Genomic DNA, 23,209 nt, shown 5'->3' with positions numbered 1-23,209 from the left:
GCACCCATTGAGTCTATTCTGCTTTCTACATCATTTTATATGGTATTATTGCTTCAAATTGCAATCCCATTCCCATCCTTCCCCTTCTATCACCACATTTTACACCTTATTATACACTCAAAGCTAAATCCACCTCTCTCGAGGACCAGAGCATTCCTTAAACATCCGTACAATGAATGACACAGTGCCACAATAGCTCTCCAGTCTCTAAGGGCCTTCCGTGACCTGCTCTGCTTTGAAGGCTGAAGTGTGCCCAGTGCCAACACAGAGAAAGAGCTAGAGAATCGCACACAACATGAGCAGCTCGTTCAGTGCCCCATCAGCTTTGGGAGGCCCCACCTCTGGATGAGAGCCATCTCAGGGTGCTAATTTACAGTTGGTCTGGTTTTCCACCCAGTTGTCCCCTCAACAGTCTAGGGAAGGGTGGGACGATTAGAGACTGAGCTGGCAAGGGACACTGGAGCCTGTCGAGATTAAAGTGTTTGCTTTGGTCTGCATGGGTCAGGAGTAAATCCGGGATTGGGGCTGTGTTCTGACCCAAATCTGCTGCTGCCGTGATGCTCTCAAAGCACCCGCAGCTCCTGGGGATGAGAGTGGCCTGCTCATTCCAGCTCACCTCCTGCTGGAAGAACAGAGAAGAAGCGAGTGGCAAGAACAGTCATTAATTTAGTCAATGAATTCGTTTTTGATAAAATTTGAAAGTCTACTCGAATCGTCTCATTTAATCCCCAAAGTGACCTGAAATTGAGTAAATGATAAGGCCATATTTCATTTAAGCACGCTGTAGGGCAACTAAGCATGGAAAGCTCACGGAGTGCCTGGAACTGACCCTGTTCTGGGAAAGTAGAACCCAGCCCCCCCACACCCGTTTATAATGCCTGGCATGGTGGCTAGTGCAGCCTGGATGAAGCAGCTGCTTCTATTAAAGAGCAAAAACATGCATTAAAAAAAAGTAGGTTCCAATATATAAAAGTCAATTTTATTTGAGGTAGGTTCTTAAGAAACAGAAATATAATGAAATGACCTATTATTTACATAAAAATCGAGTACCCACAATAAAACTTAATTTATTTAATTTGAAGTTGGATTTCTATGAAAGTGAGGGGGCAAACAAAGGTAGGCAGAAAATTAGAAGAGAGAACAGATTAAGTGAGAAAGACAGACAAGAAAAAAACAGAATGCACATATACATACTTTCCACCCAGAAAACTGGGAACATGAGTGTGGAGCCTACGTGGAAGTCGAGGAGTCTGGGTGGTACGTGCTTCCCCTCCACGCCTTAGGAAAGCATCTACAGGGGAAGCAGAAAGCCAGAGTTGTGGCCAGAGAGCAAGGGTGGTGAGGAACACACAGGGACTGCAGGATCCCACCACTTTCCCTCTCTTGAAACATGACCCCACTCTTGGCTTCTTGCTCGCTCTCTTCCACAGCTCAACAGCAAACTCCCACACACCGGTGGGACTACAGAGGACAGGCAGCCAGACAGCGGCTGCTCACGCTGTGGTTCCCATTAGGGGGAAATGCCTCGATTACAGAAGATTTAGTTCTTAAATTCTGCGCCCAAACTGGAGTGATTAAGAAATTCCATACACAGAAACGCGATGTGTCCTAGAACCACACTGCACAGCAATCGCTGCATGGGCTCGGTCCACTCAAATATAGTAACAGCAAAACGAAAACATATTTTACACACAGACCCTATATCGTGCTTCTGGAAATCTGGTAGATACATTTCTACCAAATTCTTAAGGCAGAAACAGTGAAGCATACTAGCTCTGAAAAGACATGGAGGAAAGTTAAATCTGTACTACTGTGTGAGAGATGCTATGTGGCATACGATTTGGCCACACTGTGCGCATGGTGGCTCCAGGGTGGGGAAGGGAATACAGAGGCCAGGCGATGCTTAGCACTCTGCATGACAGAATGGTGGCTTCAGGTCATTACGACCTGTCCAAGCGCGCAGGTGTCTACCACCAAGAGAAACCCTAAAGTAAACAATGGATTTTGGGTAATGATGTGCCAAGGTAGGTCTGTCAACTCTGACAAATAACTTGCTCCACTGTGGTGTGAAGACACTGATAATAGAGGAGGGCGAGAATGTACACATGGGGTAGGGGAAATCTCCCCAAAACTGTTCAATTAAAAAAAAATCACGGCAAGGCAGGGCCTTTAAGTGCTTCAACTGCTAAGGTGGAGCAATGGGAAGGCACCGTCAGGCAGGCGTGGCCTGTTCTCTCGGCTCAGCACGGGCTCAGCTTCTGACTATCACTGTGTCTCCAGCTCTGCACAGCAGTTAAGGGTGTGGACTTCTGCAGTCCAAGTCTCGTCTCTCACAGGGAGATAGATACTGGTTAAGTCCTAACTTTCTAGACACATCCACCCCCTAGTTCCATAATACAGGTCGGAAATACTGACATTAGACTCATGAGTTTGACTAGAGGTACAGACGGAGCTCGGCACAGCGACAGAAGATAGGACTGTGAGGACACAGTCATCAGTGCTGGGTCGAAGTGCGGGAAGAAGTGTCAGCAATGGAAAGGGAAGTAACCGCGCTGCTAGCCTAACCTTTCCTAGGGCACAAGCTTTTGTAGCTCTTGGCTGTGGTCTGGGAGAGTTCCTGCAGGGCACAAGACACCAAAAGTTTCTGTGAATCTGACTTAGATACAGAAGTGACAGTTGCAGGTCAGACGGAAAGTGGGGAGGGGAGAGAAACAAACTCCAAGTATTCAGTAGAGTGGATTTCTGCTACCTTGTTGGAGATCGGTTCTGAGAAAGACAGGGATTGGCACGTACCATGCCAAGGGTAATCTGTTTTGATGAGTAGTTGCCAACCAAACCCTCTGCTCACCTGGAGAAGAGCAATTCCAATCCAAATGTCACACGCTTAAAATACATTTGTGACCACAATGACTATGGACTAGAGTCCTATCCTTATTAAGAATCCATCACAGCTGTGGAAAACCCTTACCAACCACTCAGACGAAAAGGCCCTACATTATGGCGAGCCTCTTCATTCTTGCCAGTCCTTTTGTTTTCATTAAGAAATGGAGACCTGAACAGTCCAGGGGCTGCTCTCCTGCTTACAGCTCCATTCTAAGCAAGTGCTTAGTTAACCCTCTGAGCAGCAGATGCATACATTGCTCCTCTATTCCAAAGCAGCAGGTGGTTTCCCCTCCCACCCCCGCCAGAGAAGACTCCTCTCCTGTTTGCCTTAGTCTTTGCTGATGAAGTGGCCCCGCTCTTGTTCCAATACTTCATTTTCCTCCAAATGCCTCCTTCTTTGTTCTGCAAAGAATTAGCTTACTGGGCATTCTCTGGTGCTTTCAGGTTCTGACCCTGTTCCATGTTAAACAGGCTGGACTTCGTGTGGAGGACAGGCCTCTGTAAAACACTCCATCCGAGGAGGGCAGTTATGTAAACAGGGCTGCTGGCAAGACGTCTGATGGGATCAACACAGCTCAGGAGAAAAAGCGCTTTTGGAGAGAGCTGAATCTGTCAGGGAACAGATGAACTCTAAGCAACACTACCATTATTCGTTCAGGCCCACCCCTCCCGATTCACTGTGTGATCCAGGCTGGCCTTGGAATGTAAGATACACCTGCCACAGCCTCCCAAGTGCTAGGACTATAGGTTAGAATCAGCACACCTGGGGAGAAAAAGCAACATCTTGTTTCCAATGTAAGGTCAAACTTTTAACAAACAGAAATTACTGGGAAAATCTTTAAAAAATTAATAATGACCTAGTTGATCACTGTAATTTCTGATATCGTCAAAAAAGATCATTTTGAGATTTTAAAATTTTAGTTTTTTAAAGAAAAATCAAAAACATTTAAAGTGTCTGGGATATTTCAAAAGGCTGCCTTTAGAATTCACAATATTTAAAAAGCTATACTGAAGAGACAAGTGCAAATTAATATATAAAGTATGGTTCTGTTTACTCTGAATCATAGAAGATGCCAATAATCAATCCACAGTGACAATGTGCATCAGCTACCCTCTGTGGGAAGAACGCAAAGGTGACACACTGTATGTGTAAAGTTGCCTTCTGTGGGGACAACTCAAAGCAACAGTCACAAAACTGAAGTGTTTGTTATTTTGATGGTGATTACTATGGTCTTAAAGCTTCATAATAAGAAGAAAGTGATCTGATTACAAAAGGAAATTGTCTATCAATTACACAGGCAGATGGTCATCAGGTAGAAGGACTTGGTCCTCACACATGTTCACCATTCCTACGGTGGTGCATTCGGAGGAGTAAAGAATGTATATAAAAAGTTTATTACTCCATGGTGATGACAGTTCATAATCAAGGAAACCAGTATTGATTAAGACAATCGAAAGGGGTCTGGAGAGATGGCTCAGTAGCTAAGAGCACATGCTGTTCTCACAGAGGATGTGGTAGGATGCTCAGCGTCCACACTGGATAGTTGGCAACCATCTGTCACTCCAGTTCCAGGGGATCCAGTGCCCTCTTTCTGGCCTCTGGGATACCTGTACTCGTGATGCACACATGTGCACGCATATTTTCTTTTTTTTTAAGTGTTGTTCTTACTAAACACTGGAACATAGTTTTATTTTGCTAGACTTCTGGTCATTTTGGTGTTCAGGAATATTTTCGAGGAATAAACGGATTTACAGTTAGGAAGATGAAAAATTATTAATAATATACAATTAAAAAATGTTGCCATTACCAACTAGAAAAGACCAATCTTTGGTATTGGCAAAGCTGGCTCATTCTACAGAGAAAAAACAAATTGGACTTCCAAAGCAAATGTAAATCAAAACAATTATTTTTATCAAAATTAAGTGTTTTTGTTTGCAGAACGATACTGTGGAAAAAGTTGATGGGCGGGTCATAGAAAAGATAAAACTTAGAAAGCCTGAAACGGAGTTAAGATGAATTCTGGGAAAATCATCCAGAAGATACCACCACCAATACCACAATGTGCAAGGAGTACCAATAGGTATTTCTTAAGGATGCTGTACAAATGACTGACAGGCATGGGAAGCAAAGCTGACGTCCAACAAATACAAACGAAGAGCCACCCTTCAGACCTAGGAGGACTACACAGTTGTATTTCCTAATGGAGGTAAGGATTCTTTTATGCAGCCCTGCTAGCCTGAGACTTGCTAATTTGTTTTGGATGAGGGGAGGCTCCCAATCCTCCCACCTCCTGAGTACTGAGAAGACAGGTGTGACAGACACATCATGTCTGGTTTTACGCAGTGCAGAGGGTCAAATCACACATGCTAGACAAGAGCTACCAACCGAGCTACGTCCCCAGCCTGCAGATAAGGAATCTTATTGAAAAGTGGACAGACTAGAGCAGGGCAGCAGCTCCACAGAATGACCTGACACCATTTAGTAAGGATAACACTCCATATTTCCAACTTCCAGAAATTCTACTCCGATGAATAAGTGCCAAATATAAGTACACACAGGCACGCAACGAGAGAGCCTATGGGGACATTCATTGCAGCACCCTTTTGATAATCCTTGATCGACAGCAGGGTACAAACACACTACAAAAATGGGATTTGAAGCAAGACTGGATCTTGCCGGATGAAAAAAGAAAAGAGATATGAGATTTATATCACTACTCAATTTACATAAATTAAAGATATTGTGGGCTGGGGAGATTGCTCAGTGGATTGGAGTATATGATGAGGGCCTGAATTTGGATCCCAATGTCATGAAGAAGGTTTGGTGTGGTTGTCAGATCCTTACCTCACAGCAGTGGGGGTGGGGGTGGGAGTGCCTATAGACAGGAGGATCAGTGGAGCTTGCTGGCTGGGTAGCCTAGCTGACAAACTGTAATTCCAGGTTTACTGAGAGATCCTGTGTCAAGGGAACAAGGGAGAGGGTGATGGGGAAGATGCCCAAAGTCCTCCTAAAAATGTGTGCACAGAAATTACTGAACCTTTACAAAAGCACTTCCAAAGGAACCAGACATAATAAGCACGTTTAAATGACTGTGCATGGGTGGGTGAGAAGGGAGTAAGCAATCACAATAAAACGGCATTAAAATAAAATCTCCCCATGCTTTTATTAGTTGAAAGAAAAATTAAGGCTGTTTCTCACAATTGCTATTTGCTACAGAAGGAGAAAGGGTCGAGGACAGAGGGAATGCATCACCGCGTCTCAAGGTCAAACATGGGTGCAAGAGTAATCAACTCTTTAGTCTTCTAGATGTCTACAGAGGGAGGGAGGAAGAGGTGCTGCATAGGTCCCAGCCCTGTGTAGAAGCCTGGGCCCTCCTGTTGCCAGCTGTGTTGACTAGTTTTATGTCAGTTTTAAACAACCTGGAGCCATCTGAGAGGAGGGGACCTCAGCTGAAAACGCCTCCATAAGACTGGGCTGTAGGCAAACCTGGAGGATATTTTCTTAGTTAATGATCGAGGGTGGAGAGCTCAGCCCATTATGGGTGGGAGCATCCTTGGGCCAGTGGTCCTGAGCTCTATAAGAGAGCAGGCTGAGCAAGCCAAGAGGAGCAAGTCAGCAAACAGTACTCCTATGGGGCATCTGCGTCAATTCCTCCTCCAGATTCCTGACAGGTTTGAGTTCCAGCCTTGGCTTCCATCTCCCCTTGATAAATTGTGATTAAGGAAGTGCAAGCTAGGTAAACCTTTCTCCCCAAGTTGCTTTTGGTCATGATGTTTCTCACAGCAAGAGAAACTTGAATTAAAACACCATCTGCAAGGATTCTGTGGGGGACACACAGAGTAAACCTATAGTGGGGCACAGCACAGTGCTCAGTGCAGAGTCCCTTCAGATGGGGCCTATTATCTCAGGTCGTTTTCTGCCCCGTTTGTACCAACAACATATTTTATTGATTAATGACAAAGTAGAACTAATCAAATTATATTGCATAAAGGGTTTTTGCAAAAATTATTCATTTCCTGATAATAAATAAATCCAGATCTGTACAACTAGAAAATCCAGGACAGTGACAAATAACAAAATAAGAAGACAATAGATCTTGGGCCCCAAATTCAATAGCCAAACCAAAGAACAAAGTTAAAAGCACTCTCAGATTTTCCTCTGAAAATAGGGAGTCATGGTCTTCATATGATTCCACCTCAAATAGGCTCTAAATATAAAGCTTTTACCAAGAGATTTTTCTGTGAGTCCCTAGTGTTCAGATGTAGTTCAGAAGTCTACCTGGGCTCTTTCTTTCCTGGAAATGCCACCACAGTGAGGAACGTAGAAGGATTAATATGGCCTAGTGCATAGACTGCGGTGACAATGACAATTACAGAAGAGGAGGGTGGGGAGAGAATTCATACTTCCTAGGTTAACACTGACGTATGTGTTTTGATGCAATTCTTTCTCCTGAGCCTTGGAAACCACCTTGGATCTCATCTCTGGTGTAAATTTCATGATGGGGACAGCTAGGACTGGGTAGTCTTAGATCACCATCCAGGTTGGATCTGTAAAGGGAACAGCAAAAGCCGCTTGGGTCCTGTTGAATTGAGAAAGCCGCCACCACCACGGTCACCCAGGGAGTCTTCAGAGGATGGGTCAGGTCAGGGCTCACTTGAGATGCAGAAAGCCACACTGGGCAGAGCAAGAAAGACCCCTGTGAAATCCCAGGTAGAAAGAAGCTGGTGTCTGGAGAGATGGGGGCAGAACCAAAGACCCTCAACAAGTATAACTAAGCCAAAGGTTTCAATTCCAACCCAAATTAGTCACCTCCTTATCAGAAAAGTCTGTAGGCGAGGACTGATAGAAGGCTTAGTCACAGCCCAAGAGGGACACACTCCCCAGGTGGGTTTGCTAGGCCATAGGAAGTTTAGAGGTATATTTAGAGTCAGGAACAGCTTTGAAGCACATTACACTTGCAGATGTCAAAATTATTATTTCTGTGAAAATAAAATTTGTCAATTTTTTTTTTATTTACCAAGACTTCTCACCTTACAGGAAAAAATAGAGAAGCATAGAGCTCTGACACAGCCACATGGGGGCAGAGGGGCTGGGAGAGCAAGTGCAGGGTGGGGCCTGAGAGAACAAGAGCAGGGTGGGAGGCTGGAAGAGTAAGATTAGGGTAGGAGGCTGGGAGAGCAGGAGTAGGGTGGAGGCTGGGAGAGCAAGAGCAGGTTGGGGGTTGGGAGAGCAAGAGCAGGGTAGGAGGTTGGGAGAGCAAGAGCAAGGTAGGAGGCTGGGAGAGCAGGAGCAGGGTGGGGGCTGGGAGAGCAGAAACAGGGTAGGAGGCTGGGAGAGCAAGTGCAGGGTGGGGGCTGGGAGAGCAAGAGCAGAGTAGGAGGTTGGGAGAGCAAGGGCAAGGTAGGAGGTTGGGAGAGCAGGAGCAGGGTGGGGGCTGGGAGAGCAAAAACAGGGTAGGAGGCTGGGAGAGCAAGTGCAGGGTGGGGCTTGGGAGAGCAAGAGCAGGGTAGGAGGCTGGGAGAGCAAGAGCAGGGTGGGGGCTGGGAGAGCAAGAGCAGGGTAGGAGGTTGGGAGAGCAAGAGCAAGGTAGGAGGCTGGGAGAGCAAGTGCAGGGTGGGGGCTGGGAGAGCAAGAGCCAGGATACTTTTCTAGCACAATGGAGAAATGCTGAGGAAAATCCAGCTTTATATGGTAGAAGATAATCTCCCCAAAATAATGTTCCACCCAGGAAGAGGGCAAGACACAAGTAAGAGATAACAGAAAATGGGGAGGCTCAGGAGCGCAGCTGTTCTGAGACAGCACATCCTGGTCCTTGGCTTTTGTTAGTGGTCAGATGTGAGTGATAACCCCAACCCTCTGTCTTCCTCCCTGGGACATTTCTGGAGCTGAAGGGGGAATGTGATCCCTATGGACCTATCACTTCTCTACCATTGCTCAGTGAAAACCCACCTCTTTCCTCCTGATGATAGTGGGAAACGGGTTTGGGTAGGAGAGACATGGGAACTTTCAGGAGGGTTGGACAAAAATATCACGGACATCTGAGCCAGGGCTGGTGTCTGGTGCCATCCCACCATTGCCAGAGAATGCCCACTCAGGCCCGGGAGCTGTAGGAGAGCTACCTCTGCCCACTCCTTCCTTCCTCCTTAAATATAGCCACCTCCCTCCCTTGCCAATCTTCAGATTGGCACAATGATTAATGACCCAGGCAAGAACTTAATTTCCTGTCCAGTAGTCCAAGGCTGATTTCCAATAAAAGAACTCACTCAAGACAACTATTTCCTCTCCACAGTTCCTAATCTTTTATTCAATCGTGGGCATTCTTCTCTCTCAGTGTGAAAGCAGAATCAATTTTTGAACCTCCATTTGGTGAATATTTCAAAGGATCACTGAATGCTGAATCTGGAAGGGACCTTAATGGCAGTGTCATTGAGCCTCCTCTCCTCTTGTAGTTCAGACAGGACTGAGGGTGAAGGCTGACACATCATTCTGCGGACACATGGTTTGGTGACGAGGGAAGTGCAATTTTACAGGACACAGCTTGGGTTCCTCGCTGGACTTATAATGGAGTTACCTTTAATGAAACAGTCAATTCTAAACTGGGAACTAATCACCATGGCCGAACGTTTTTGCAATTACAGGCTCAGGCAAAACACAACCCCAAAACAAGCATCAGGGAAAACCTTCAGATACCACAACACAATTACTATGTCCAATTACCTCCGGACGCCTTAAACACCCAGAGCAGGTGTAACGAACTGTCTTGATTTGAACTACATGTATCCGTCTCTTGTATTTATTTCTCAGAAACGCCTGGTAAATAAGTAACTCCACTGCTCTCTGTGAAATTAATTCTGAAAACAGAGGTTCCTAAATGAGATGCTAATGACTGCATAATAGAATACCTTTTTTAGATGCATGACTTCCCCTAGACAATTCCAGTTACAACTCAGGAAATGCTTTCTGTGTTGGTGCCTAAGTGATCTGAAATTCACAAGAACAGTATGCAAATGGCAGGCGTTGGGCTGGGCTGAGGCTGGGCTGAGGGGTAGGGAGAGTGTTCACAGAGGCAGGGGACACAGCCACAGACAGGAGACTAAAAGCTTTTAGTGCAGACCTAGCTCCTCCCATTAGATGAGTACTCTTCCTCAAGTAACTGGTTCATTCTGAATGTTTGCGAGTGTCATATGTGTACATGTGTGTGCCCAGCGCCAAGGTCAGAAGAGGATGTCAGGTGTCTTGTTCAAACACTCGGTGCCTTATTTTCTTGAGACAGTGTTGCTCACTGGACCCAGAGTTAGGTTGACAGGCAGTAAGACCCACTGACCCTCCTGTTCCTTCCCACATAAAGTGCTAGGGTTAAAGATGCATGAGTGACCATGCCTGACTTTTTATGTGGGCTCTGGGGATTTGAACTCAGGTTCTTACTCTTGGGCAGCACAAACTCTTATGGATTGAGGTATCTTCCCAGCCGGAGACACTGTTTCTTTATCTGTAAATAAGCAATAACTAAGGCTTGTTGAGATGTTATTGTTAAAAAACCAAATGAGTAGTACGTATGAAAGTATCCACAATATGGTGTGCTAGAACTATTTGTTAAATTTAAGTTTCATAATTGTGTTTTCTTTCCGAGTGAAAACATTACAATTGCTATAAAATACAAGTACAGGGGTTTAGGTTATTTTATTACTAAAGTAGATTTATAGTGGCTATAGATTCCAACAAGTCAAATCCATATTAGCTATCACCTGTTTCCCATTTCAGTGTTACAGTGGACTAACAGCAGAATATCGACCAGTCCTGGGACTGAGCACTAGGAATTAACCATACAATGTGGTGAAGCTTATGGACTGCTGCCCCATTTACTCTTCTACTGCTGGGATAAAATGCCCCAACAAAAGACACGTACAGCACGATTAATAAAAACTCAGAGAGAGAAATTGGGGCTAAACCTGAAGGTCAGAAAAGCAAAATAGCCAGTCACTGGCTCTTAACCTCGACCTCAATCTGAAAATGGCGATTCTGCCTCCAAGAATCTCAGAAGGAGACGGTGACTGAGAGCTGTCTCCTCCTGTTTTATAATCCTCTCTAGGGCTGGGATTAAAGGCATGCACCACCCCGGTTTCTATGGCAACTAGTGTGGTTACTGGGATTAAAAGTGTGCACCACTGCCTGGTCTGTAAGGCAGACCACTGGGGTTATTTTGCTCTCTGATCTTCAGGCAAGTTTTATTTATTAAAATACAAACGAAATACCACTACATACAAGAGAAAGGGTTTTACTTTGGTTCATAGTGGACGGCATAGAGCAGTCACCACAGCACAAGCTGGTCCCATTGTCCAAGAGTCAAGCAGCACAGATTCATGATTGCTATGCTAGAGGTCATCTCCCAGGACCATGGGCAGGAAATGGCCTCACCACAGCCATTAAACCATCCTTCACAGGTCTGGCCAGAGTTTGTCTACAGGTTAATTCTAGATTCGGTCAAGATGACAACTGATACAAACGGCCGCCAGAATCACAGGCCTTCACCAGGTGGGCTCCAGGACCCAGTGGAAAGGACAGAACAGATCTTCATCTGTAAAGTGAGATCTGTTTTACTGATTTCATAGGCTGCGATTAGTTAATGTTAACAAATAAATATATAAAACAGCTAGCGAAATTGCAGACTCAGAGTAAGCAGCTAAAAACCTGTAAGTGTTCAAAATTCTGCAGTATGGGGTCTGCAAAGGAATGCGCTCTGTTTTCTGTTTTCATTTATTTTATAAAACAGTAGTAACATCAGTTCTTCTACATGCTGAGAAGATTTGCTATGGAAATCCCGTGGAGAAATATAGGAGCAAGGGCCAATCTTTAAAGTAGTAGGTATTGTTAAACCCAAGTTTCTGGTCCCCAAATGAATTCACAGAGCCGAATTTCCGATGCAAATTACATGAGAGTTTTTAATACTCCAACTCAAGTTTGGACCAACACCTTTCCTGCACTCCAGCATGGTGGGTGCAGAAAGTGTGGCAGGGAACCCTCCGAGGGTAGAACTTTTAAAGGGGAAATGCCATAATCAAGGGAGTTCATATCCTGTTGTCTTGGGATTGGGTAAGGAGGGCATGGAGTAACATAGTTTTTGAAACCAATGGTCAGCTTTGGGCTCGAAAACCTAACAAAGAGTCATAAACTACTGACAAGGTATCTTCAAGGAGAGGATGTCTCCTAGGGGCATCTGGATCTCTTTAAACTTTATAGTCCTGCTCCCTAGCTCTTTAATTGGCTATTTTTAGGGTACCTATTCAAATTCTGCTATTGCAGCACATTTCTGGAACTGAGATTGCCCCCCCCCCATTATATGGTTTAAGATGAAGTCCCCCTTCTTTAAAATGGAGTTTGCAAAGTCAGGTCCTCACAGTATGAATGAGCATATCTATATTCAAGAAAAATATGCACTGTATTGTGCTGGGGACACGGATCACTGCAAAAATATACATACATTTGATGGCTCGGTTGTAGATCTAGGACGTTTGAAAAAGTACCAGAAGTGAGGCTCAAAAGGCCAGCTGTAAGTTTCCTATGAAGGACCAAACGGATCTTTGGTTATGGATTTAACCTTCACCCACGTGAGCAGGAGTGGGTCAGAACGCATCTGATGGACACTGTCCTTTCTGGAACAGTTGGGACACTGTAGCTCCTGGGCGGTCCTGTGTGTCATTACCTAGCTTATGCACTTATAGGTGAGAATGCTGCCAGTCTCCCTGTTGCCCAAGCTCCATTAGGGACATAAAAAGGCAAGCTAAGTTTCCATGACCTTTGAGGTCCAGATGATTCAGTGCAGAAAGTTAAAAAATTCAAAACTAAACTTTTGACCATACTTAATAAGATAATGAGTGAGGATATGAGCCTTTAAGATGGCCAGGAGCTGGAGAGCCAGAAGACGGTTCCAAAGGCTATAGAATGTTCAAGAAGGACATTATGTACTATGGAAAACTCAGTTTTTGCTCTAAGCTCTCCCAGCCTAAAATTAGTGGGTGGTTTGTTCAATCATCACTCTGAGAATTCAGCCAGCCTGCCACTTGTAACTTGGACAGCGTTTGCACCTTTGCTGGCTTTCAGAGACAGCATTTTGAATTTCCTTGGCTGAATGCAAAACACATTAGCTAACTAACCACACAAGCTGGAAGGAGCACACCACAGACTCAACGTTGGCAGACAGGATGCCTGACAACAGTCTTAAAGGTCATGGGGTGGAGACAGGATGACCTAGAGGATTCAGGACACAGTCTATGTAGTTTCCGGACTTACTCATCCATAGTAGTCATTGAAAACATAGACCTAGAAAGGAATGGATCTTACTCTAAACCCATCCCAAATCCCTTCTTGTCCCCACAACTTGTCTCACTATGTTGTCAAAATGGCCTACAACTTCTTATGTAGCTCAGCCCAGGCTGGGCTTGAACGTGGGATCTGTTAGATACGCCGTGTACATACACCCTGCTCCTTGAAGCTGTTCTCATTGCTCTAGTTCTGTTGTCTTATTTCTGGTCCAAAACAGTTTTCATCACACCACTCAGTTATAGTCTGGCTCTGTTTTCCACTTATCCACGGCCCTGGTGCTAACATAACACCTCTGAAATGTAGCCCATTTCTATAAGCACGGCCAGGGCTGGAACCCTTGCTGGCTTCTCAGAACTCCAGACACAGTTCAAATTCCCCGCTCTGGCAGAATTGTTTGATTGTCTCTGTCTCTTCAGCAGACTCCCCGAGGGCAGTCTCTTTGTCTGGAATCCCCAATCTCCTAATACACATGAGTTAAAGTGAAGAATAAATAATTGAATAATGTATACTTAGAAATGTCTGCTAGATCAATGAAGCAAGTGCAGTATGAACAGAAGCTTAGGTTACTGTAGCAGAGAAAGGGGATGCCTACTTTTCCTCTGGGTGTGTCCACCAACTCATCCTGAAGGCAGTTTACTCTGCCTACCACTGTATTGTTTTCCCAAGCTTCCTCTGTCCTAAACTATTTGGCATATAGTGTTACCTACAGATGTAATAACTTGAGTTTGGCCAGGGGAGTATTTACTCAAAGCCTTGAAACAGCAGGAACACCACGTTGAGGCTTAGTATCTAGCTCCCTAATCTCTGTGCAAACACTGCTAACTTACTTCATCAGTGGCTATACGTTCCCAGATCACAAGACCCAATCTCTGATGTTTACTGCTGACTTTTCTATTTTGAAACATGCGTATTATGAAAATTACTACAAGATTCACTATCTAGGGCTGGGGATGTAGCTGGGCTGTAGAGTGCTTCCCTAGCATGTACAAAGTCCTGGCTCAGTCCTCAGCACTATGTAAAATTGGTGTGGTGGTGCAAGGCTGTAATCCTAGCAACTGGGAGTGGGGTAGGAGGATCAGAAACTCAGGGTCATCTTCAAATGCACAGCGAGTGACGATGGTACACTATCTAGAAAATGCCCCCAGGTGGCAAAGAGTGATAGAAACAGAAGGCAGGACAGGTAGAGAGGAGGCATCACTTTTGAGGATCTTAACATGTGATTCTGAAAAGCCACAGACTACTTTCAAAGCCAGCCAGTTCAATGGGAAAGAGACCTCATGTTTCTTACCTCAACATAGGTCCTAGCTCATTAACAATTGCCTATCATGCATTGACGGTAACTTTGTGGGAAGTAGCAGCTGTCATTGTGAGCACTGTTTTGGTCCATGTGAGTAGCCAGCAAGTATGTATAAGAGGCTGTGAGTTGCCCACTGTGGGCGGAGTCACCTTTTCTGTCCCTGCCTCCCACCGCGAGCTTCTCCTGTCCCCTCCAGGGCTCCATAGGAATCAAGGTGCTCCATCCTTTGTGGGTACCTAGGTTCAGATCTCCAGATATCTGCAAGCATCCTGTTCACAATCAATCCAGAAAGACATTGTGGACACGCCCACCTGAACAGGCATCCACATCACCTATAGTCACAGACCTACGGTTTCTCACCATCCTGACCTAGTCTTCAAAACTCAGACTGTCTATCTGGATCTGACATCTTTCTTAGATGGAACTGTTTGCATTCCTGTTAAAACTAGGTTTTATTAGCCCTGTCCCGACAATTGAGCACCTTTGAAAGTTTCTCAAAATGAGGGTTAATACCGACCAATTAGATCATTACTGCTGAGGCTTGGCAAAAATATCTATTGACTTTTTAGAAGCCTGCGTTGCCGACAAGGGCTTGCAGAGATCTAGGTAATATACCAATGTTCAGATTTTTAAGGAACAGAACAGATTATATACAAGGAAATTATCAATCGTTATGTCCAATCATGCAAAGTTAATGGCTCACCATGCCGGGTACAGAGCAATCTGATACATCTAGAAGTGCTTATCAAATAATCCTTTGGAAATTAAATCATGGGTAAAATATTAAGCTTAAAGATTTCTAGTTTAAAATTTTTCTCAAAATAAAATACTGACAAATGATAAAGCACAAGCATATACTGATACACACATTTTAACACTGAAGGGTCGGGTCAGAAAGCTAATGAGCAGCCCATGACAAAGCCCATAATCTATGAGTAAGCTAGACCCCACAGTGTCTCAGCAGCACAAGTCTTCATGGGGAGAACTAAGTTCTCCATAATCCAGAGGGCAAATTAACTAAAGACTATAAAGGAGGATATGGCTATGCACTAGGAAATCAATGCTAGGAACCCACTGAGCATGGCAAGTCTTCTATATCAACTGCATGTCGCTATTGCATTGCTGAAATCTAAGCCAGACAATAATCTTGAAAAAAAAAAACCCTGATAACCAGAGATATCATTCAATGATAATGTCACAGGATATAAAATTTATGACACAAAAGAAACTAGAAGAACAAATTAATTCCACCACGTCTGCACTGAGCCCTTCATATAGTCTGAAAGCTATGAACACAGTGTAAGTTGAAGGAATCTTTTATCCACAGCCTTGATGAGGTAAAATTTATTAGTATCAGCCTATGAAATTAATATTAGCAACAAGCACAGGAGATGCCTGTTACTGGTCAATTCTGTCCAAACAAGCAAATGACTATGTGACTCTCACCAGGAAAAGCAGGTGATGAATTTCTGGCTGATAATTACATCACCATGTTGATAAAAATGACACAGGGAACAACCTGACCTGAGCTTGAGTTCTGAAAGGTGATAGCAATGCTGAAGGGAGGACAGGGTCCCGCCAGGCGAATGCAGATGATTGTCACTGTAACATTTAATCATCAGCATTGTCTACAACTGGATGTGCCTTTGTTTCAGAATAGAGTCTATACTGGGCTGGTTCCATGAACTCTGACCAGAGCTTAAGCCCGTAAATTCCCACAGATACTGCCATGTTTATCAAAATCTGACTTGTTTTCATCATTATACTGATCAATTAGAGACATAGTTGGAAAAGAACCCCCAATTTCACTAATTAATAATTTTAAAAGTAGACAAACATTTTAGTACATCTTTATATAAAATTATTGGCCTTTACTGATTTAGTTCTACCAATACAAATGAGCCTAACTGAATCATAGGAATTTAAATTTAACAATTTAAATTCAAATAGGAATTTCCTTACACATTTGATAAATGTTACATTAACAGAAAGTATATTTTCTCTAGGGAGAACAGGCCCTGCACCTCGCCAGGGCAGCACAACAGAGGTGACCCTGTGGAGATGAACATTGGAGAGCAGGCCCATAGGTTTGGCCCCACCCATCATCTTACATAAGGTGGTGTGAGCAAGAGGAAGATGCCCTCCCCTCCCCCACACCCACACTACCTGACCCTGAGACCACGAGAACCAGTGAGTTGGCTAGGCACTTCACCAAGCTGGGCCTGCCTCTCACGGGCACAGCATTTGACAGAATGGTCCCTGCACCTTGCTACTTACTGTATAGAGTGAGTTAGCCAGGGCAGGGCTGGAGAGCTCATCCTGATGTTGAGCATGAGGGAGAGCTGGCAGGCTGACCAACCCAGCAACCATCCAGGTTCAAAACCAGGGTTCTAAGTTGGCCTACCCCAACATCCACCCTATCTATGATCTGCTGGAGCATGTGAAGGGGCCAGTCCTATAGTTGTAGGATCTCCATGACATAGGAGAACAACAGGATATCCAAGAAGAGTCCTAGTAAGGGCCTGGTATCGATACTGTAGCAGAAACCAGAGGCCTTGAACCAGACCAATGACTTATTGCAATGAACACTTGCAAGTAAAGATGCATAGACTAAAAGGGTTACTGCATGACTCACCATGTCACACTGCAGCTTCTAAGGCAAGATCTTTCTCTTCTTTTATTTTTTCTTTTCTTTTAAATTTTATTATTTTATCTTGTGGAAGAGATTGTGAGGGCAGAAGGTGGATGCGAAGGGACAGGGAGATGAGTGGGATTGAGCTACATGATGTGAAAGACATGAATAAAAAGTTAAATAAATAAAAAAGTAAATTTCCTTCAAAACTAATAGAGATTATCAGAAGTAAACCATAACGTGAGAAGAGTTCCTGCCCCTGACTAATGGTGGGAAAGAGAATGGACAACTCATTGTTCTGTTCATTTTTAAATACATCAATGTTCTGGAAGTTAAGAAGGACCAAATCATGACTCCTTGACCTATGAGACACTGAAGAGCGAAGGTGTGCAGGATTCTGGGTTTTGAAGAATTTTAGAGAATGAGATTTTAAAATTCTTAACAAGTTTCAAAAAACGAGATTTTAAAATTCTTAACAAGTTTCAAAAAACAAGTGTGGTAGTTTGAAAGAAAATGGCCCCTAAAGGGAATGTCACTATTAGGAGATGTGGCCTGTGGGGTTAGCTTTGAAGTCTGCTATGCTCAAGTTACACCCAGTGAGACAGACCAGTTTCTGCTGCTTGCAAGTCATGATACAGAACTCTCAGCTACTTCTCCAGCACCATGTCCACCTGCATGTCACCATGTCACACTATGGTGATTATGGACTAAACTTCTAAAAATGTTAGCCACCCCAACTAAATGTTTTTTCTTTTTAAAAGTTGCTGTGGTCATGGTGTCTCTTCGCAGCAACAGAAACCCTAACTAAGACAGTAAGTCTAGTGTTAAAACCTACAGCTCTACAAAAAACATTCTATAAAAGGGAAGAGTGGATCTCCAGGCTAAGACAAAGGGAGAGACAAGCCATTCCGTTCAATTCAACCCTTCAGTCTCTGTTTTGTTAACACTGCATTTCTGTTTGAAAATAGAACCTCTAGAAGTCCGAACACAAACCTGCCAGAGAGCCTTGATTTATGGTGCATGTGCATACATACTCTGATCTCAACTGCTGGTTCTGTACACACAATGGCAGAAAAGCAAGAGATTCTTAAGATAGTTAAGGACAAAGGGAACAAGTTTAGAGAATAAAAGATTAATGTCTTATAGTAAGAAGACCATTAAAAAGAAAGAAAAAGAAAACCACTGGTGTAGAAAAGCAATCTTCTGTAGCCAAGGGAATCAACCCCATGTCCTTGGTGAACAAGGATTCTACTAGGTTGCTTGGGAACAAAGGTACCCCCTGCAGCTCACACTGGGAACCAGAAGCTGGGTACAGTACATGGAAGCAAACACAGAAGAGTGGTCTTTTATAACGGTGATCCTTGAAAACTGTGTTAAAGCTGGGCAAGACAGAAAGGCTCAGATCAATGAGGATGTTCCTCTGCAGGGGGAATGTAGCCTTTCTTAAGGAAATGTTGGAAGGTACACAATACCAACAGCAATTATAGAAGTGCCAAACCCATGTCAACTAGCAAAACATTTATGTATTTTATGAACTCAATGAAGGTGAGAGGAGAGAGAATACCAGGTTTATGAGCACCTGTTTCTCAATGACAAGAGCTGCCTCTACCACAGCACACCAGCATGCAGTGCAGCAGACACGGCTGTTGTCCTTCCACAAGTACCTAACTTCCAGCTTCCTGGACGCTCTGCCGGATAAATGCACCCCAAGCAACCAATCCCTGAACCTGCCATCCTCGGAAGTCCTGGGAAATCTTCAGGAAGGTAGAATCCAGACTCCTGACCCTTCTGGAACTCAGGTCCCTTTCTAGTTCTGGGGACTCTGCACAGATCCTAGATAGTACAGGTAAGTGTGCTCAGTCAGGGATGAAATGTTGATTGAGTCCTCCTTGCTAATTTGGAAACTGCTTCTAGAATCTGCAATTATTTCTTAAAATAGAGTTTTACAAATCTCTGTCTTCAACTAGACTTTAATTTGCCTAGTTTAACTTGTTTTGAAATTTCTATAAAAAGACACAAAAGAACACTCTAAAAATTACCAAAAGGATACATTTACCAAGAGCAGTAAGAGGAAGATTAAACATAAAATTCACAATGGTTTAAATTTATGAATTGGAATCTTATCAAAAGTCATTATACTGTTCAATGAGACAGAGGACAGAGGCAAGAGCTCTGCCTGACTGACATCATGCATCTGAGTGTCTGGGGTAGTTTCTGTCTCAAGAAGCTCCATTATTTTAAATTAATCAAAATTCAACGATTAAAAGAAAGCTATTCATAATCCTGCTTATCCTAAGAGAAAAGGATGTAGTCAATAACCAGAGTGAGTTTCTGCCAGCTAAGGTTCAATGTAAAAAGTAACAGTCAAGAAAATTCTTGCTTTCTTTCCTTTAGGAATTAATTTCCCTATTCAAATGAGAGAACATAAAAATTAATATATATACTTACAGTATAAGCACACACTGCCATTTATTTTATATTAAGGTTAATCAGGTCATTAATGGGTATTAACTAACAAGCTTAAGCAGACAATATTTACCAGGCATTTAAAAGAAGTCTGAGAACTAACACAGTTCACAGAACATGCAATCTTTAGCTCAGCTTAACACATTTACACTGTCTGCAATCACACAGAGACCTAAAACTTACCCATGAACTTTAAGTCAGACTCCATGTCCTACCAGGGTCATGGCAGAACTAGAATCATAGACACGGATTCTAATTACACAGGATAATTAGCTCAGATGCAACAGGTGTGGAAAAGACCAGGTTTTATTTTAATGCTTTGTTCTCTAAAAGCCCGTAAAATTGAGTTTACATACATTTTAAATGCTGGATGGATTCAACTCCTCCTGTGTCTCACAACACACATGCGACATCTGTGGAATAGAGTGAGGTGTGATGGAGAGGTCTACAATTCCAGCCACCGCTGGTTCTATACACTTTCAATAGCTATCCGGGTTTAAAAAATATTTATAGCTTCTAGGCCAAAATTGTTATCTGACTAGAAATTATTACCCAGTAATTTCCAATGATCTGGGCAAGAACCAAGAAATGCTGTAAGTTATGTAAGAATTCTAGACACTGTGAACAATATTCTACAATGGAAATTCTTTCCCCAATTAAGCTTCTGGAATTGTTATTTGCGATAAAAAAAAGGCAATGAGAATATATTATTAGTATGGATGTATAATGTAAATACTTGCTATAATATATTATTAGTATGAACGTATAATGTAAATACTTGCTGCATGAAAGAATACTGAATTAAAAAAAATCAACCTAGGAGACTAATAAAGTCTTACTGGTTTGAAAGTTCAATAAGTGTCTGGTAGTTCTTTATTCTTTTGACCAACAAATGCAGAAAGTGCTATGTGGGTTTATAAATTACCAAGCTGTTTTAAAAAATGGATTCCTAATTTTGAAAGGTAGCACAGGAAAGGCAGGAGGGCAAACAAGCTGTGCTTTTCTGATCTCCCTTCCTTCAGTGAGCTCTAAAGGACATTTGCTCAAGTTGGAGAATGTGGAGCACAGCAGGAGACGTGAGCATTCCTGGTCAGCTGACATCATCATGACAACGCTGGCAGGGCTCCAAGGGCCGAAGCAGAAGGGACTCTTGTTTTTGAAGTGGGAGAAAGAAGCCAGGGTTTTCTGATTTACACCTTGGCAACAAGTAGATGCTTGGAAGGGGCGCTTCTTATGTGCAGACGCTGCAAGTGTGTGTGTTGGGGGGGGGTACACAAGAGGAGGAAAGAAGACCAGTGGGAAAGTTAAAAACTGTGCTCCCTCCCCCAGCCCGAGGGAGTCATTTGGAGCCTCTTTCCTCCCTTACCCCCTCTCTCATATATGTGTAATACATATAATACACACACACACACACACACACACACACACACACACACACGCGCGCGCGCGCACGCGTGGAAACACAAAAAGTCTATTTAAAAAAGGAAAAAAAGCAACAGTTAGTAAAAGTGAGAAATTAAAATTGTCCAATTAAGTATAAGCATCTCTACTTAAACTCGTGGTATTTCTGATTGTACATGCAAGCTACCTCATACTATTTCATACTGCAGAAAACACCCTTTTCTCCCTGGGGTATATGGAAAATGCATTTAGATGCAGTTTACAAAGTAGCCAAGTGAAACTCCTATTGATTGTGAATTGCTTTAAAGAGTCCTTACTTGGATGATAAATTGAAGTTTTCACTTCTGCTTCATGCGATAAAAAGATAGTTATTTATAGAGACATCAAAGTGCAATGCTAGAACAAGCCAAACAGCAGCCTACTGGCCTCAAAATATACATGTGATCCAAATGGCCAACACTTTGCATTTCTGTTACACATTAAATTTTATGGCCCATCAGGAATGTAAAGAACGGTGCCTTAAAAAAATTTCAACTTACCAGACAAGTTTCTACCTTTTGATACATATGCCATGTTTTTCTTTAATAGTGTGGCCTGTGTTTAGCATTAGGAAAGACAGGAAAATATGGAGTGGGGGCACAGAAATTCCTCTAGAAAGCCTGTACTAAGCTAATTTTAGTATTCTGGTTAAACTTCAGATCCGTATCTTTCTTCACATCCACAGATATGCATCCAGACTTGTTTTTAGAAGAAGAATTAATGGTGCTATGTTGAACAGGAAGGAAGTTTCATCCAATTGCGTTCAACTAGAAAAGAAGACTGTTCCATATAAAATGCATTCGGGTGTCTTAGTCATGTGTCCTTTTAAGTCATAATTATATATTCATTTTCTTGGCTCTCCAATGGTTTTAAAAGGTTATCTTTAGATTTATTACTCATTAATCTGAGTCAAATTTACCAGTGGGAAAGGCTGATGTCAAACTACTGATGTAAGCAGAACAACAGGAATAGTAAGCTCTCAGGTCTCACTTCACACAGAAATAACTCATTTTCCACGAAGAGCCCTGAGGAGCACCTTCAAGGGCCTGCACTATGTGGGCATCACACAGCTCAACCAAGTTTCCAAGTACACACAGAGTCCAGTCAGGTCTAACCAAGAGAAGTGTGCAAAAACAAACTTGCAGGAGGGCGTTAGCTGTCTGACACTGCCAACACTCAAAGCAGTGCACTGAACAACGAAACCATCACCCAGACCTCGGTCCATCTCTCCACCTCTCTCTGTCCCCCTCTTCCTACATCCCCTACAGTAACAGAAAACATCACTAGAAAAACTCATCATGACTTAACCAGTCACCCTATCCTCAGATTCTCAGTCCATTCTCTGAAAATGTGGATGAAAATATTAGTTTCATGCCACAAAAATAATGACCGTGGAAAGGATCTTTTTCTTCCATGGAGGTACATAGCTGCTGAATGTAGACCTAAGGAATTACATATGAGAAATAAAAGTCTTCTGTGAACATTTACTATGTCCAAACTTACATGGAAGAGTCACATAAATTCAAATGATCACAAAGTGCTTTTAGATTTTCAAATTCTCAAGTCCTCTTTCCCCTACCTCCAACTGCAAACAAAGCCCTCAGCAGCTGTAGAGGACAGCCTTATCAGAAGGGGCAGACACCCATGCCAGACGTATGGCATGCTAAAAGTTCACTTCTTAGCCAGTTGCTTGTAACTTTAACACTTTCCCAGGGGCACAGAATTACAGTCGAGGATTAAGTTGCAAGATCAGCACCAAAGATGTGATTGGAAGAACAGCGCACAGTACCGAGTTACCATAGAACACTGGGCACTGTGCCCACGGCCAAGTCCGGTGGGGTAAGAACTCTCGTGTCCTGAGAGGGAATCTTCCACAGCTTGTGCCAATTGGAGGCGCATGAGTGGTATGGACCACCGGTGGGGCTGACATAGCCTCAGATGCCCAGGTGCTAAGCAGGTTACTGGGAACACTGGGTGGGGTACAGCTAAAAGCAGGGCAGAAAGAGGTGTGTGGGAAAAGAGGGTGAGGACGAACAGGAGCCAGACGTGGCCTCTGACTGGACCCAGCTGGTTCTAAGTGCCATGGAGAATGTCAACAGAGGAAGTGCCACAGGAGAGCATTCCAGGTCTTCTGAAGTCCAGAAGGGGTGGGACATCTTTGCTGTGGCCA

At 43.4% G+C, this 23,209-nt stretch overlaps 1 protein-coding gene across 3 annotated transcripts in view; it reads right to left on the bottom strand.

Moving 5' to 3' along the window:
* Positions 1-23,209, bottom strand: part of Garem1 (GRB2 associated regulator of MAPK1 subtype 1) — a 170,953-nt gene that overhangs the window by 53,980 nt on the left and 93,764 nt on the right. The window contains exon 2 of one of the 3 annotated variants that reach the window (XM_048442664.3): positions 19,956-20,012. The exons of the other annotated variants lie outside the window; for them this stretch is intronic. The gene's annotated coding sequence lies outside the window, so the exon portion shown is untranslated. The remainder of the gene's footprint in view (positions 1-19,955; positions 20,013-23,209) is intronic. 3 annotated transcript variants of the gene reach the window in all.

The sequence above is a fragment of the Myodes glareolus genome, chromosome 13 (genome assembly GCF_982192425.1).
Source record: "Myodes glareolus chromosome 13, mMyoGla1.1, whole genome shotgun sequence".
NCBI classification, from domain to species: Eukaryota; Metazoa; Chordata; class Mammalia; order Rodentia; family Cricetidae; genus Myodes; species Myodes glareolus.
Note: the sequence above shows the minus strand (reverse complement) of the source record. Positions and strands in the feature narration are given on the sequence as shown.